General features: G+C 43.5%; 1 long non-coding RNA gene across 1 annotated transcript; it reads left to right on the forward strand.

Annotated features, from left to right (window-relative positions):
* Window positions 1-7,048: 7,048 nt before the first annotated feature.
* Window positions 7,049-7,621, forward strand: LOC149121981 (uncharacterized). Its single transcript, XR_016222185.1, has 2 exons — window positions 7,049-7,188; window positions 7,390-7,621. It is a non-coding gene; the product is annotated as an uncharacterized LOC149121981 (long non-coding RNA).
* Window positions 7,622-16,781: the final 9,160 nt, after the last annotated feature.

Raw genomic sequence — 16,781 nt, forward strand, 5'->3', positions numbered from 1 at the left:
AATGAACACAAAACAAAACATACACATGGGGCCAGCGCTGCGGCTCAGCAGGTTAACACCCTTGGCCTGAAGCACCAGCATCCCATATGGGCACCGGTTCAAGTCCTGGCTGCTCCACTTCCGATCCAGCTCTCTGCTATGACCTGAGAAAGCAGTGGAAGATGGTTCAGGTCCTTGGGCTCCTGCACCCATGTGGGAGACAAAGAAGAAGCTCCTGGCTCCTGGCTTCAGATTGGCGCAGCTCTGGCCATTGCAGCCAACTGGGGAGTGAACCATTGCATGGAAGACCTCTCTATCTCTCTCTGCCTCTCCTCTCTCTGTGTAACTTTGACTTTCAAATAAATAAATAAATCTTAAAAAAAAAACCCAAAAAACAAAACATATACATGCACACACAACTATTTTTAATAATCTTACTAAGGTACAATTTGTATACCATTTAATTCACCAATTTGAAATGTATATCAGATAGTTTATATCAAAATATGTGTCCTGGTCCTCAACATTTCTGGTGTGTCCTTGCTTATAGGTAAGGAATACTGAAATAAATGTGTAAATGGGAGGCAAAACTGCTTTTTCCACAAGATTTGGGAAAGGCAAGTCATTTGAACTTCTACAAGATATTTGAACTTCTACAAGACAGAACAGAATTTGTATATCTATAAGCAATTATGTCACACTGTGATCCATTATCTACAAACGAAAAAGCTGTTGAAACTGCTTCTATAAATTCAGAAGCAGATAACCCAGCAAGGTGACCTTCAAAGTCTACATACACCCTTACCACCCACTGATTCTTTGTCAGCTAACATTGATGAGAATGATGAGGATAGCTGACTAGCTACTATGTGTAGCCACTGCACTAAAAACATTGAATTCTTAAAGGAACTCTGTGAGGTCATTATAATCATCCTCATCACACACGTGATAAAACTGAGTCAGAGAATGCAATATGTGCAAGATTGCCAATCCAGCAAATAGGCCAGGATTCAAAGCCAGGTCAGATGCCAAAGTCCTACACTACAGAGAGAGGAGAGGCAGAGAGGGAAAGAGAGAGGTCTTCCATCTGCTGGTTTACTTCCCAATTGGCCGCAACGGCCGGAGCTGAGCCGATCCTAAGCCAGGAGCCAGGAGCTTCCTCCGGGTCTCCCACGCAGGTGCAGGGGCCCAAGGACTTGGGCCATCTTCTACTGCTTTCTCAGGCCATAGTAGAGAGCTGGATTGGAAGTGGAGCAGCCGGGTTTCAAACTAACACCCATATGGGATGCTGGCACTTCAGGCCAGGCGTTAACCCACTGCGCCACAGCGCCAGCCCCATATACTGTTTGAGGAGAGGTACAAATTACCTCTCCTCAGCAAGAGGTCCCAGTGGCAACACACACACACACACACACACACACACACACAGAGAGAGAGAGAGAGAGAGAGAGAGAGAGAGAACCACTGCCTTGAGTAATATTATATTACAGGAGGGAATGGTTATCGGTGTGTAAAATATAAGCAGGTATATCATTTCAGGTTCTGTGAAACAATAGGGATAGAGAGCTCAGGAGTTCAGTGAGCTTTCTCAGCTATGCAAACCTCAGTTAAGCCAACTGAATCTAGCCTAGGTTTTCCTGCCTCAAGTCCCACTCTTCCCAGTGGGAAAAATGTCTCTAAAATTCTTAACTACCTCTCATGTCACAAGCAGAATGCTCTTTTGCAGGCCTAATCAAAAAGGCAAACTGGATCTCTGTCAGGAAAGCCAGCCCTGTCCAATTCTTCTTAGCTTTCAGGCAGGGCTAGAACGACCCTCCTCTGTGGCTCTTTCTGTGACCCTCCATTTGAATGGTTCCCTGCTCCCTTTTATGCTTTGTAAAACTTTGCTTCTGGGATAGAACAGTTACAAAGTCAGTTCTCCTTCATGATTTCTTATTTACTCTTCATGAGGTTGTTTTTGTATCTCTAGGACAACCTGAACCAGCACAATAACTACCCTAGTGAATGAACTGGAGGTCTGAAATACAGAAGGTTGGCAGGAAAAAGAAAAAGACACCATCATTACAAATACCACCCACACAGAGTCAGGGTGCTTCTGTAAGAACTATGGATCCCAAGACAGCATTGGAAAATTACCTTGGATATGTGATACAATTTAAAGAAATGTCTTTGGAAAAGGCAGTAAACATATGCCCCCAAGTCCTTAGAGTTCAACTCATGAGTTCAGCTCTACAATCCAGGCCACTTTAAAAAAAATAATAATTTTTCAACCTGGGGAAAATACAGGCTCATTTAAACTTATTTTCCATGCTACAAAAGAAGACTATATTAGAATCACTATTTATTTAATGAAGAGTTTATTTTAGTCTTCATTTTGGAATTTAGACGATAATCATCAGTGTGCCTATTTACATACTCACTTTGAACATACTGTATTACCAACGCATTTGACTCCTAAATTTGCACAAGGACAGTGAGATAAGATTTCACTTCCTTAGGTGTCCTCCAAAGAGAGGTAGATGCACTGTCATGAGGTAGACTCAAAACCATCCACAATGGCTGGCACCGCGGCTCACTAGGCTAATCCTCTGCGTGCGGCGCCCGCACCCCAGATTCTAGTCCGGGTTGCTCCTCTTCCAGTCCAGCTCTCTGCTGTGGCCTGCGAGGACAGTGGAGGATGGCCCAGGTCCTTGGGCCCTGCACCCACATGGGAGACCAGGAGGAAGCACCTGGCTCCTGGCTTCGGATCGGCATGGCGTGCTGGCCGAAGCGCATCAGCTGTAGCAGCCATTTGAGGGGTGAACCAATGGAAGGAAGACTTTTCTCTCTGTCTCTCTCTCTCTCACTTTCTAACTCTGCCTGTCAAAAACAAAAACAAAAACAAAAACAAACACCCACAAGAACTTCATTTTAAGTAATTTTGGATGCCTCCAAGTACCCAGAAGAAGCACAAGCAACTATTTCCTAGAGAATGTGCCCTGAGGTCAGGCCTCAGGCAACTCTGTGAAACAGCAGAAAAAATTGGGCCTCAGAATAAAAATAAATAAATCAATAAGAATGCTCAAGAAAGTAAATTACCACAAATGAGAGACAGCACAAGTAACATGACAAAAGCACCCCCCTAAAGACGTCAGATTTTCTAATAATGGGATAAAACCTTTCATATGTGGACAGAAACAGATGTAATGTCAAAGAACATAAAGTTGAGCAGTTTTGAAAAAATAATAAAGTGTGACTTCTGAAACTGAGAAATATCAAAGCTGAGAAAGAAAAACCTAGTGGAAGCATTAAACAGTAGACTCTCCTTAGGTTGTGCTGAATCAAAGACCACCAAATGAAGACCTGAGACCACGGCCCCAGAGCTTACTAGGCAACAGCAAGCTGGCTACCATCACTTGAGTTTGGCAGAGGCTCTGTTACAAGCAGGTGCATGGAAAAGCTTTATAGTGACAAAGATCGAAAGCTCCAGGTCTCCTCTGATTGGAAGTGTTGGCCAGAGGAAGATGAAGGCTAACCAGCAGTGAGCACTGTAGGCGACAGGCTTGGGACACACATCTGGCCTTCTCTTCTTGGTGCTCAGTTGGCTCTCTGGGTTTTTGCTCAGAGCTAAAAACAGAAAAGTTGGCAGTCATCAGCCAAGTCTTGGTTCTGGGCAGATTGCTATAAAGGTTATGATTTGGCATTCTGGGCCTCTCATATGGATCAGAATTCTACTAGGATATGTGGTTTGGCCACTGTCCTTTGTAGGTTCTATCTCTCTCTGGTGAGAACTGGTGATCCAGAAAACTGATCTGAAAAAATAAATTAATAAATAAAAAATAACCCAGCATGCAGCCCAGAGAGACAAAGAAGCAATATATAGAAAAGCTGAGATGTAGAGGACAGCATGGGAAGGGCTGGTTTATGTCTTATCAGGTTTCTAGAATAAAACAAAGAATGGGGGACATGAAATCACACAACAAAGGCTGAATTTTGTCAGTATTACTGAGTGACTCATATTTAGAAAACTCAATAAATCCCAAGCTGCAGAAATATATGTGGATGAATAGAAAACATTGCCTAGGGTAAATGTAATTAATGTATCCTTTTAGGAGAAAAAACAGTAAGAGAGAATTAGAAGACTGGACATTAACAATATGTCACCTAGAAGATACAGTTTTAAGTCAGACATCCTAAGATATTTTTTAAAAGAGAAATTTGCTTACAAAATTTATACTTTAAGTCTATATGTTAAAATTCCCTGGGTAACTGCCAAAATTATACAAATTAAATATATATGCTCCAAATCTATAAAGGGCAAAAAATGGAATTAGAAAAATCTTTAAGCAATCCAAAAGAAGGCACAGAAATAGAATACGGGGGTGGGAGGACAAGGAACCAAAATGAGGCAAACAGACGAAGTCTTCAAAAAGATCATGGAAAATGCAGATCATCTTTCAATTCCATTTTCCACGAATTTTTGAAGCTCCCTCATAAAGTGCACATATGTAATAAATGGGTAAAAACAAATAAATCAGTAATCATCAAAAAGGTTAATGGTGTATACTTTAATCAAAAGTCACAAATTCTTAGCATGTGTATACACAATAAAAGAAATTCAGATATTTGCTGTCTTTCAAAATATATAACCAAAACAGTATCCTTTTCTAGTAATAAGCCATAACCATAGTTATAAAGCTTTCTGTGAGTTCTGTGGGTTCTTCTAGCAAATTCCTGAACTTGAGGGTGGTTTTGGGACCCCCCTGAAGTTGCAGTTGTCAGAAGTGAGGGCAATCTTGGGAACTGTTCCCTAACCTGAAATTCTCCGTAATTAGTGTGAGGGCAGTCTTGTGCGGAGACTGTGCTTACAGCTTCTCATTTTGGCTAACTCTGGGTGAACATTTACAAAAATTCACTATGTGTTAAGCTACAAAACCAATCTCAACAAATTTAAGGATCAGTAGTGTGCAGATCATCTTTCTGATAACAATGCAACTGACTTAAGAATCAATAACAATAAAAAAATAAAGATATAATATGTATAAAATTTTTAAATTGCATTATTAAAGACTTTATAGATAAACATAGAAATCAAATGGAAATCAGAAAATACTTGATAGTGAATAATTACGAAAATACTACTGCTACTACTACTTGTAGATTCAACTAAATCAGGTCCTAGAAGCAAATTTAAAGCTTTCAACAAATTGGAAAACAAGAAAGGCTAAAAATTAATACTATCTAACTCAGTGGTTTTAAGAAGGAATACCAGAATTATCTCTTAGAAAGGTATAAGAAAATAGTTAAGGTAGACACAGTAACTGAAATCCTCACACACCTGTACATGTGTTCTCAAAATGAACACATAGCTTAAAAAAATTTACTGCCAAAAATTGTAGATTGAAGAGGATGCAAATAATGCAAACACAACACCAAAAAAAGTACAGAACTGACATCTGTAACATTTCCTAGCACATGCACTTCAGAAATAAATTAAGTCTTCTGTAAAACAACAAACCGAGAAACTAAACTTGAGTTTTGGGAAGATCATGCTGTAAGTTAATCTTGGGAAAGGTTTCCATTGCCCTGTGGTGTTAGTTGCTAAAATTACAATAAATACCTTTTAAAAACTCTCATGGTTGTCCTTTCAAAAACTTCAGAAACACAATTTGCTAACTTTTTTTTTTATTTGACTGGTAGAGGTATAGACAGTGAGAGAGAGAGAGAAAGGTCCTCCTTCAGTTGGTTCACCCCCCCAATGGCTGCTACAGCTGGCCGACGCTACGCCAATCTGAAGCCAGGAGCTTCTTCCTGGTCTCCCATGGGGGTGCAGGGACCCAAGGACTTGGGCCATCCTCCACTGCCCTCCTGGGCCACAGAAGAGAGCTGGACTGGAAGAGGGGCAACCGGGACAGAACCCGGCGCCCATATGGGAGAGATGCGGGCGCCACAGGCGGAGGATTAACCAAGTGAGCCACGGCGCAAGCCCCCATGCTAACCTTTTTTTTTTTTTTTTTTTTTTTTTTTGACAGGCAGAGTGGACAGTGAGAAAGGTCCTCCTTTGCCGTTTGTTCACCCTCCAATGGCCGCCGCAGCCGGTGCGCTGCGGCCGGCGCACTGTGCTGATCCGAAGCCAGGAGCCAAGTACTTATCCTGGTCTCCCATGGGGTGCAGGGCCCAAGCACTTGGGCCATCCTCCACTGCACTCCCGGGCCACAGCAGAGAGCTGGCCTGGAAGAGGGGCAACCAGGACAGAATCCGGTGCCCCGACCGGGACTAGAACCTGGTGTGCTGGCGCCGCAAGGTGGAGGATTAGCCTAGTGAGCCACGGCGCCAGCCTCTAACCTGTTTTTAATATCTTCTAAAGGCAGCGTTCTAGGGAGGCTTTTTTTTTTTTTAAAGATTTATTTATTTATTTATTTGAAAGTTACAGGGAGAGGGAGAGGGAGGTTTTTTTTTTTTTTCTTTTTTAAAGGAATATCTTGCTATTTGGTTTGCTAGAACAACTTATAGGTATCAGAAAAGATGGAAATTTACTAGTCAGATCTCTAGCCAATCATTTGCATAACTGGTGGATGTGTCTTGTGGGGAGCAACTCGGACTGGACTGAGTTACTGGAATTAAGACTTATTCTATGCATCTGCTCTCCCACAATATGGCGCTGGGAGAGGAGAAAACAGCTTCTACGCAGCTGCCTCTTGCCAACTTGAGTGATGACCTCCAGGAGCTGATCCTGCTCCTGATTGGAGGAGAGCAGCGTACTGGGCGTGTGGGCAGCCGAGTTAGGATTGGCGGAAGAGGACTATAAAGGAGGAGAGAGACGGCATGCACCAGGAACATCTAAGGGGAACACCTGAGGAACACCTGTGCAGCCCCCGAGAGAGCCGGCCGGCAGTGTGCCGCTCCCCCGCGGAAGTGGGGAAAGTGGCAGGGGGAACCGCCCTTCCACGGAGGTGGAAGGGTCGGTAGCCAACCTGGGAAGAACCAGCAGCAAACCCGGGGAGGGCCGAGCAGACGAAAGAACAGCGCAGGGTCCTGTGTCGTTCCTCCACGAAGACGGGGAGCGACATAATGGTGCCGTGACTCGGATATGAAGCCTAGGCAGGGTTTAGTGTCGTTCCCCCATGAAGAGGGGGAGCGACATAATGGTGCCGTGACTCGGATATGAAGCCTAGGCAGGGTTCAGTGTCGTTCCTCCACGAAGACGGGGAGCGACAGTGTCTGAAAATGGTAAGTAACAGTAGACCATGATGCAGTTTTGTATTTGAGCTATGAATTTTTTCAGCTGAGACATATACTAAAAAAATGAAGTATTAAAACAGACAAGTCAGAGGGCTGGCGCTGTGGCGCAGTAGGTTAATCCTCTGCCTGTGGCCCCGGCATCCTATATGGGCGCCTGTTCTAGTCCCGGCTGCTCCTCTTCCCATCCAGCTCTCTGATATGGCCTGGGAAAGCAGTAGAAGATGACACAAGTCCTTGAGCCCCTGCACCCTGTGGGAGACATGGAAGAAGCTCCTGGCTCCTGGCTTTGAATCGATGCAGCTCCGGCCGTTGCGGCCATTTGAGGAGTGAACCAGCAGATGGAAGACTTTCTCTCTGTCTCTCCCTCTCACTGTCTGTAACTCTACCTCTCAAATAAATTAAAAAAAAAAAAAAAAAAAAAGACAAGTCAATGGAATGGAATTGATAGTCTAAAAATAAACTCAGATATTTTTAGTCAGTTTATTTTGGACAATAAAATCTTCCGTTTAGGATGGCTATAATAAAAAAGATGGACCAACAACAAATATTGACAATGGTATGGAGAAATTGGAATCCTCATATATTTTGGGCAGGATTGTAAAATGGTTCAGCCACTTTGGAAGAGAGTCTGGAAGTTCCTTAAGTGGTGAAACATAGAGTTAGCAATGACCCACCAATTCTCTTGGGTTTTTGCCCAAGAAAAATGAAAACAAATGTCTATACAAAAATCATACATAAATGTTTGTGGTAGCCCTATTCACAATAGCCAAAAAGCAGAAACAACCCTAATGCCCATCAACTGATTAAAAGATTAAGGAATAGGTGGCCTATCCATGCAATGAAATACTATTTGGCCATAAAAATTAATGAAGTACTGAGCCATGCTACAGCATGGATGAACACAGAAATAAAGCCAGATTTCTCTCTTTTTGTTTTTTAATATTTATTTAGTTATTTGAAAGGCAGAGTTACAGAGAAGCAGAGGCGGGCTGGGGTGTGGGGGGGTATTCTATCTGCTGGTTCACTCCCCAAATGGCCGCAACAGCCGGAGCTGTGCTGATCCAAAGCTAGGAGCCAGGAGCTCCTTCTGGGTCTCCCATGCGGGTGCAGGAGCCCTAGCACTTGGGCCATCTTCTACTGCTTTCCCAGGCCATAGCAGAGAGCTGGATTGGAAGTGGTGCAGCTGGGACTCAAACCGGCACCCATATGGGATGCCAGCACTGCAGGTAGTGGCTTTACCTGCTACGCCACAGCACCATCCCCCCAGATTGCCTATTAAAAGTCATACATTGCATCATTCCATTTATGGAAAATGTCCAGTACAGTCAAATGAAAGAGCCTGAAAACAGATTAGTGGTTGCCAGGGGCATAAGACAGAAAGAAATGGGAAGTAACTAATAATGAGCATGGGTTCTTTTTTGGGGTAATAATACCCTAAAATTAGATGGTGGTGATGTTTATACAATTTTTTGAGTATATTGAAATTCACTGATACAAAAAGTAAAAAATTTTTGAAAAATAGGTATTGTTGTGGCACAGTGGGTTAAGCTGCCACCTGCAACGCTGCCATCCCATATGAACATCAGTTTGATTCCAGGCTGCTCCACTTCCAATCCAGCTCCGTGATAATGTGCCTGGGAAAGAGCAGAAGATGGTGCAAGGGCTTGTACCCCTGGTACCCAAATGGGAAACCTGGATGGAGTTTCAGGCTCCTGGCTTTGGTCTGGCCCAGCCTCTGTTGTGGCCATTTGGGGCACTGAACCGGGGGATGGAAAGTCTCTCTCTCTTTCTTCCTGTCTCTATAACTCTACTCTGCCTTTCAAATAGATAAGCCTTTTTTAAAAAAGCATTATAATAAGCAAATCTAAAATTTTAATCAAAGTATCAATAATTTTTTATAGAAAGAAGTATATTTAATAATATTAATCTCATTAGCAAAACTGGTAGGTTTTGTACTGTTGCTAACTTAAAAGTACTTTTAAGATAGTTTAATCTTTATCTTATCCATTAAAAACTTAATCTAGGCCTGTTTTGGATTTGTACATAAAACATTAATGTAGCAGTACATGGACACATTTTCTCACTACAGAAATATGCATATATTGCACATTTAGGCTTGAGATTTTTCATTAATGGGGGATACAACCAACAGAGGTTTGAGATCACTGCTTTAATATCTTGTTATATGATAGGAAAAAACACCTCAAGGAAATTGATGTAAGCAAATCAGCAAGAGGTAGTGACACACCAAATTTTATCTTCTATTAGGTACACTGAGGTAATGTGTATACATGATTATAATAAAAACTCTGAGGGTCCCTACTGGAAAATCTTCTGAAACCAAATACAGAACTTACGAATTTTAATACGCTTCAGTTCTTCATCATGGCGTGGCAAACGGTATTAAGCAAATTTCCATTCTGTGTTGCCTCACAGAGGACAGTCACACCTTCTATACCATGTCCTAAAAATACATCCCTTCAGAATAATAATGTCACAGTTCTTTCTTCAGCCACGTCCCTGTCTGCTAGCCAGGAGCTGGCACCCCTTAGCAATTCAGCTTGTATCCTTGAGGCGTCGTCTGGCCCAGCATCCAGTTTTTCTTCCCAGCTTGCCCTGGAAAAAACACAGTGGTGTCCCTGTAGTCTGTGATCTGTCTCTTCAAATGTTTGCCTGACCTCATTATCCAGAACACTCTGTTAATGTAGTCTGCTACACAGCACCGAGTCTGTGAAGGATACTCCCTGGAAAGTCACAAAGCAAAATAGAATGGTCTGTCTAGCCAGGCTTGGAAAATACTGTTGCCAGGTTGCCACTGGTTTATTTTTTTTTTTTTTATTTTTTTTTATTTTTTTTTTGACAGGCAGAGTGGACAGTGAGAGAAAGGTCTTCCTTTGCCGTTGGTTCACCCTCCAATGGCCGCCGCTGCAGCCGGCGCACCGCGCTGATCCTGGCAGGAGCCAGGAGCCAGGTGCTTTTCCTGGTCTCCCATGGGGTGCAGGGCCCAAGCACCTGGGCCATCCTCCACTGCACTCCCTGGCCATAGCAGAGAGCTGGCCTGGAAGAGGGGCAACCGGGACAGAATCCGGCGCCCCAACCGGGACTAGAACCCGGTGTGCCGGCGCCGCAAGGTGGAGGATTAGCCTATTGAGCCACGGCGCCGGCGCCACTGGTTTAAAGAAAATGCATGAGCAATGGACTGACTGCAGCCTTCTGCTCCTGAAACCCTGCTGTGAGTACTTTATACCAGAACCCAAAGCTAGAGGAAAGTCTGCTCTTGGCTGGCATACCTGCCCCTAGCTGTCCCTGAGGAAGGGCTTTGTTCTGTACGAGCAGCCACAGGCTGCACCTCCCCACCCCCATAGTGCCAGCTAGTTGGTCTACAGACCCAATGTCCTTTCTTCTAGCAGGGTGGGATTGTGGGAAGGACACCCAGATAACTTGTGTTTGAATCCTAGGCCTTCAACTCACTGGCTCTAGGAAAGTCACTTCACTTCTCTGATCCTTGATATTCTCATCTGTAAAACAGAGCTAGGGGTTAACTACTGCAAATGGTTGTTGTGCAGCTGAAATAAGAGAACATATTTAAAGACAACACAGTACCTGGCACATAGTATGTAGTCAATATAAGTGTTTGACTTCTGTTTTAGGAGTGAGGGATGCAGGATGTGAGATGGCTCCTATCCATTATCTCACAAACATAATGTGGACACTGCTGATGTTGCTTAACCCAGGGGCAAATGGCCATTTACCTTTCTTCTTGGTAAGAAATCTTTACTTAGGCATTACAAAAAATGAAATCCTGACATTTTCAACAGAATGTTTGGAACTGGCAATCACTGCACTAGTCGAAATAGGCCAGACCCAGAAAGACAAATATCATGTTTTCTCTTATTTGTGGAAGTTACTATACAGAGAGTATAAAACAAACCACAGGGAAATCTTGATTTTATTTGAGCTTGATTCCCCTGAAGGCAGAACTTGAGATAAGACTAGTATGCCAGTGTTTATTTGGAAGATGATCAGGGATCAGGAATGAGGGAGGGATCAGGGAGAGTGGTCCTTGGAAGAAAGAAAAGCCAAAAGAAGGGTGTGTTATCAAGATCATTGCTGTGGGCAATGGAGCTAGATTCCACCAGGACCTTCTAAGAACTGTGTAGAGTGACACTGACCTTGAAGGATGGGACACAGGGACATTTCTTCACTGGTTTCTGTGCTGCAGTGGTCAATGGCTCCCTTATAACCTGTCCATGTCTACCAGCTGATGGAATGCTCCCTGGTGCCTGCTGCTTTGGGTAAATCCAAGCGAGAAAGCAAGGGTGTGGGCTTGAAGCAAGAGAATACCAGGGAAAATCTAGTCAAAGCCCATGTGGGATGCCCACCCCAGCCAGGACCAGCAGCCAATTGGTGGGGCCCATTGCAAAGTCAAAAGGCAGGGCTCTTTGTTTAAAAATTAATAATTTCAAGGCAGCACCAAGAAGGCATTAAACGAGGCACCGAGCCCCTCTCAATGAGGGTTTACCATGAAGCTACACTGGTGCTATGTCTCAAGAAGGCAACCCTGACTCTAGGCATGGTTAAAATTGGAGATACCTCAAAGAAATATGAGTGGAGGCACCTTAGACATCAGACACAGGTGGTAATGGACCAACATGAGCTATTGAACTTGCCCCAATATGCCAACTTTGTTCCCCTTCTACAGTGGTTGTTTAAGATGGGCATGTTCTGGCGCCAGCACTGAGGAGCAATGCCGCCTGCAATGCAGGCATCCCATATGGGTGCCTGTTGGAATCCCAGCTGCTCCACTTCAGAACCAGCTCCTGGCTGATGCACCTGGGAAGGCAGTGGAGGGTAGTCCAGGTCTTTGGGTCCCTGAACACACATGGAAGACATATGTGTTCAGGGATATGAAGCTCCTGGCTCCTGGCTTCAGTCTGCTCCAGTACCAGCCATTGCAGCCATTGTTCTGCCCAATAAGATCTAATGAGAAGTCCATGAAGGGTGTTAGGCTGAGAGGCGAGTAAAGGGAAAGCTATTTTGTTTGCTCGTCTCTCCTTTCTTCTTGAGGTGCTGTCCTGTGAAGACATCATGACAAGAGCTGCAGCTAGTCAAAGCTAGTGTAAACATTGTTACATTGAAGGCAGTGGGATGAAAATAGAAGAGAGGCTAGGGTCCTTGAAGACATGGGTGAGGCTGGCCCTGCCCTAAGACCACTACTGTGGCACTGACTCCCTGCTCAGCAACCATAACTGTCCTACTGATAAATTCATCTAACCCGGAGCCTAACTGGTGTCTATCTGGCTTGTTTGCTCGCTCGCGCTCTCTTTCCTTCCCTCCCTCCCTCCCTCCCTCTCCTTTTTACTCTTTCCCACCAGGAAATCTGAATCCCAATGGCTGTGTCTTGAATATACTATTGAGTTTTGCTGTCTAGGGTCTGGTTGTCCTAGTGTTCCTATCCTCTTCCTCAGGCCCTGTGAGCTATCCTACATCCTTCATAAATATAAATATATATTATATATATATATATTTGCCTGTTAGCCACATCTTCTACTGGCTGCCACTAAAGGATCAAAGAACAAACTTCAAATACAAAATTTGAAGGAAATGGAAACCTCAAATATAAACATCATTATTTAGCTGCTTAAAAATCAGTTCTCTTACTTTCACATATTTTCTCATATTAGTTGAGGGCAGAGGAGTAGACTGATTACAAAACCGGCCCTAATTATGCAAATTTCCTTCTGTAATGTGACTTTGTGACTTCTCCTCATGGAGAGGTAAGGTCTGTTTTCCCAGCCCTTTGCATAAGGACTGGCCTTGTGATTCGCTCTGGACAACAGGATGTGGTGGATGCTGTGATACATCTCAAGAGACGTTGCTGCTCTGATCTACCTCTCAGAATGCCGTGACTGCCATGGGAACATGCCCAGGTCAGCCTTTTAAAGAAAGAGAAACCACATACAGCAGAGCTAATTTATTCCAGCCAGGTCTACCACAGACCAGCCATCCTGTTGGCCTCTAAACCTATGCGAGCCCAGCCAAAAATCAGAAGAGTTGTCTACAAAGGTGCCACAGGGGACTGAAACTATATGGATGAGTCTAGACAGCCACAGTCAGTAGAAACTTTCATTTGATTAACAGACTCTTTAAAAAAAGATTCATTAATTTATTTAAAAAGCAGAATTACAGAGAGATAGAAAAGAGAGAGAGAGAGGAAAAAAAAATGTTTCCCAAATAGCTGCAACTACTGGGGCTGGGCCAGGTCAAAACCAGGAGCCTGGAACTCCATCGGGGTCTCCCACAAGGGTGGCAGGGGCCCAAGCACATGGACCGCTTTCTGCTACTATTCTAGGCCATGAGCAGGGACTTGATTGGAAGTGGAGCAGTGTGAATACGAACAGGCACCCCATGGGATGCCAGCATTGCAGGTGTCAGCTCTACCCACTGGCCCCTGATTAAAGGATTCCAGGCAATAATCAATGATCATTCTTCTAACCTCTGAGTCTAGGGATAATTTGTTATAGAGCAATAGCTAATGGACATATCCCAGAGAGCAATTCAACAAACTATTATTACGAGCTTATTACATGCTTTGCACTTTACTCATATGATTAATAATTCAGATTCTCACGGTAACCCCATAAGTTGTTTATGTATTTATTTTCTCATTTTTAAAATAATACAGCTCCTCTCTATTGCATATATTAGAGAGGCAAAGTTTTATATGACTATTTGGTGTAAATGGCAACTGGAAAGCTTATCTAATACCAAAATGTTTGTTTAAGCTGGCATTAGCCCAGTCCATCATCTTGCCAAAACCAAGAGACTCTGATTCAAGCAATGTTGTTAAAAGAGACTATGGACTTTGGGCAGGGCCTCCTCCCACCATGTTTCTTTGCTCTTTCCCTAGTGCGCTTATTTGGAACATGTTGAATATTTATATCTGCCAGGACAAGCCTGTTGATTCTGTTCAAGATCAGAGTAATCTCAGGATTGTGAACAAAAACACCCTTAGTCCAAAGTACTCAGAAAGCTTGAGTCAGTCCTATGGTCACTTGGAAAATCCCAAGACTGACTATTCGGAGACAATGTATAATAAGGGGATCTGTTAGAAACAACCAGGTTTCAATGAGGTGATTCACTTCACAGAGTAGGAGAAAGTTGGGTAATGGGTATGTTTGATTTTCCCAGGCTTTAAAATAAACTTTTTAAAAGCTGCATTCTAAGTTGGTGTATAAGACCAGTAGTTCATGTTGTACAGTGGTTCATTTAAATGGATAAAAACTGTAAATATGTTATACACACACACACACACACACACACATCACTTTTACTGCACAAGAAATTTTCTAACAAAAAGTTTCTATCAAAAATTACTTTGGGGGCCCAGAGTTATGGCCCAGCCGCCTCCTGCAGTGCCGACATCTCATATGGGTGCCAGTTCAAGACCCAGCTGCTTCACTTTTGATCCAGCTCCCTGCTAATGCGCCTGGGAAGGCAGCAGAACATGGCCCAAGTGGTTGGACCGCTGCCACCCATGTGGGAGACTTGAAGAGGTTCCTGGCTTCAAAGTGGCCCAGCTCTTGCCATTGTGACCATCTGGGGAGTGAACCAGTGGATAGAAGATCTCTCACTGCCTCTCCCTTTCTCTCTGTAAATTCTGCCTTTCAAATAAGTAAATAAATAAATATAAATAAATCTTTTTAAAAGTACTTTGGAATATCACCAGTAACTTTAATTTGTGGTTTCAACAGGACATAAAAAATATTTTTGGTGATTTATCTGACACAAAAAACTGCCTCCAAACACAATGAAATTCCACTTGTAAAACAGGTTTTCTAGCAAACAAATATATTCTAGATAATGCATTATGATGGAAAACAAGCTCCCTGTCTCTTAATAAATTTGTTATTTCTGGGATGACATCTTTACAGAATAATTCTTCCAAAACGCACATACAGAAAAAATAAAACTAAAGCAAAACAATCACAAGCCTTCCCCCAAAAAACGTGCTTCAGACTCACTGCCCACTGCCAGTACATTGCTGGCAAAATGCTTCGCTTGTGAAGGGGTGCAGAAGGTGAGCTGCTCCAACAGCTATAAGCTAAGAAACTCTTGGCAAGAAAATTGACTGGCCTTCTCCTTTTTCCATGGTTTTTCAAACTTTTCAGACAAAATCCTAATATATTAATGGCTATTTCAAAATGTTCTATCTCTGAAAGAAGGAACAAATCAAATCACAAGAAAAGTAAACTTTACATAGTAAAATTCCATCTGGGGAGGAAAAGGAGAAGTGGGAATTATGGTTCACCATGATGAAATCATCAAACCAATAACACATTGTACTTTTGTAAAACTGGCCCGTTACAGGGTGCTTCCATATTAGCAAGCCTAAACAGAGGCTCATTCCACCTAACCAGAACCAGTTGTACCATGTTTTGGCTTATTCCATGTTGAGCAAAAATCAAGCAACACTTGAGGCTTCTTAATCAATGCAGCCTTGAGAAACTCAAGTTACTCAACCCTCCAGTGAGACTCAGCTGGCAAAGTAGAATTAGTAAAGGAGAAAAGTGCATTAATTCTCTTCTAAATTCAAAACTGTGCCTGATTAATGATGTCTTATTTCAGCTCTTTTTAAAAAGATTTATTCATTTATTTGAAAGGCAAAGTTACAGAAAGGCAGAGGCAGACAGAGGTCTTCCATTTGCTGGTTCACTCCCCAAATGGCTGCAATGGGCACAGCTGGGCCGATCTGAAGCCAGAAGCCAAGAGCTTCCTCTAGGTCTCCCACTTGCGTGCAGGGGCCCAAGCACTTGGGCCATCTTCTGCTGCTTTCCCAGGCCATAGCAGAGAGTTGGATGGGAAGTGGAGCAGCCAGGACTTGAACCAGTGCCCACATGGGATGCCAGCACTACAGGCAGCAGCTTTAACCACTATGCCATTGCATAGACTCCTGATTCAGCTTTTTTTTTTTTTTTTTTTTTTTTTTTGACAGGCAGAGTGGACAGTGAGAGAGAGAGACAGAGAGAAAGGTCTTCCTTTGCCGTTGGTTCACCCTCCAATGGCCGCTGCAGCCGGCGCGCTGCGGCCGGCACACCGCGCTGATCCGATGGCAGGAGCCAGGAGCCAGGTGCTTTTCCTGGTCTCCCATGGGGTGCAGGGCCCAAGCACCTGGGCCATCCTCCACTGCACTCCCTGGCCACAGCAGAGAGCTGGCCTGGAAGAGGGCCAACCGGGACAGAATCCGGCGCCCCAACCGGGACTAGAACCCGGTGTGCCGGCGCCGCTAGGCGGAGGATTAGCCTAGTGAGCCGCGGCGCCGGCCCCTGATTCAGCTCTTAAAGACAGAATCTATTCTCACTGCTTGTAACTGGTTTTGTGTCACTGTTTAAGTGGATGCCAAGGATCAAAACCATTGCATTTTGGATTTTTTTTGTCTTAGTCTAACTTGTCATAATATTTCATCTACAAACTTTTGAGCACAGCAAACAGTTCTTTTTTTATGTGCCTTTTGGGTTTTGTTTAGTTATGTTTTGAAAAGAAAAAAAAGGAAAATAGCTTCCTAGTTATTCTCTAGAGGA

Source organism: Oryctolagus cuniculus, chromosome 15, assembly GCF_051225735.1.
Source record: "Oryctolagus cuniculus isolate XC-2025 breed Fujian yellow rabbit chromosome 15, ASM5122573v1, whole genome shotgun sequence".
Classification (NCBI taxonomy): domain Eukaryota; kingdom Metazoa; phylum Chordata; class Mammalia; order Lagomorpha; family Leporidae; genus Oryctolagus; species Oryctolagus cuniculus.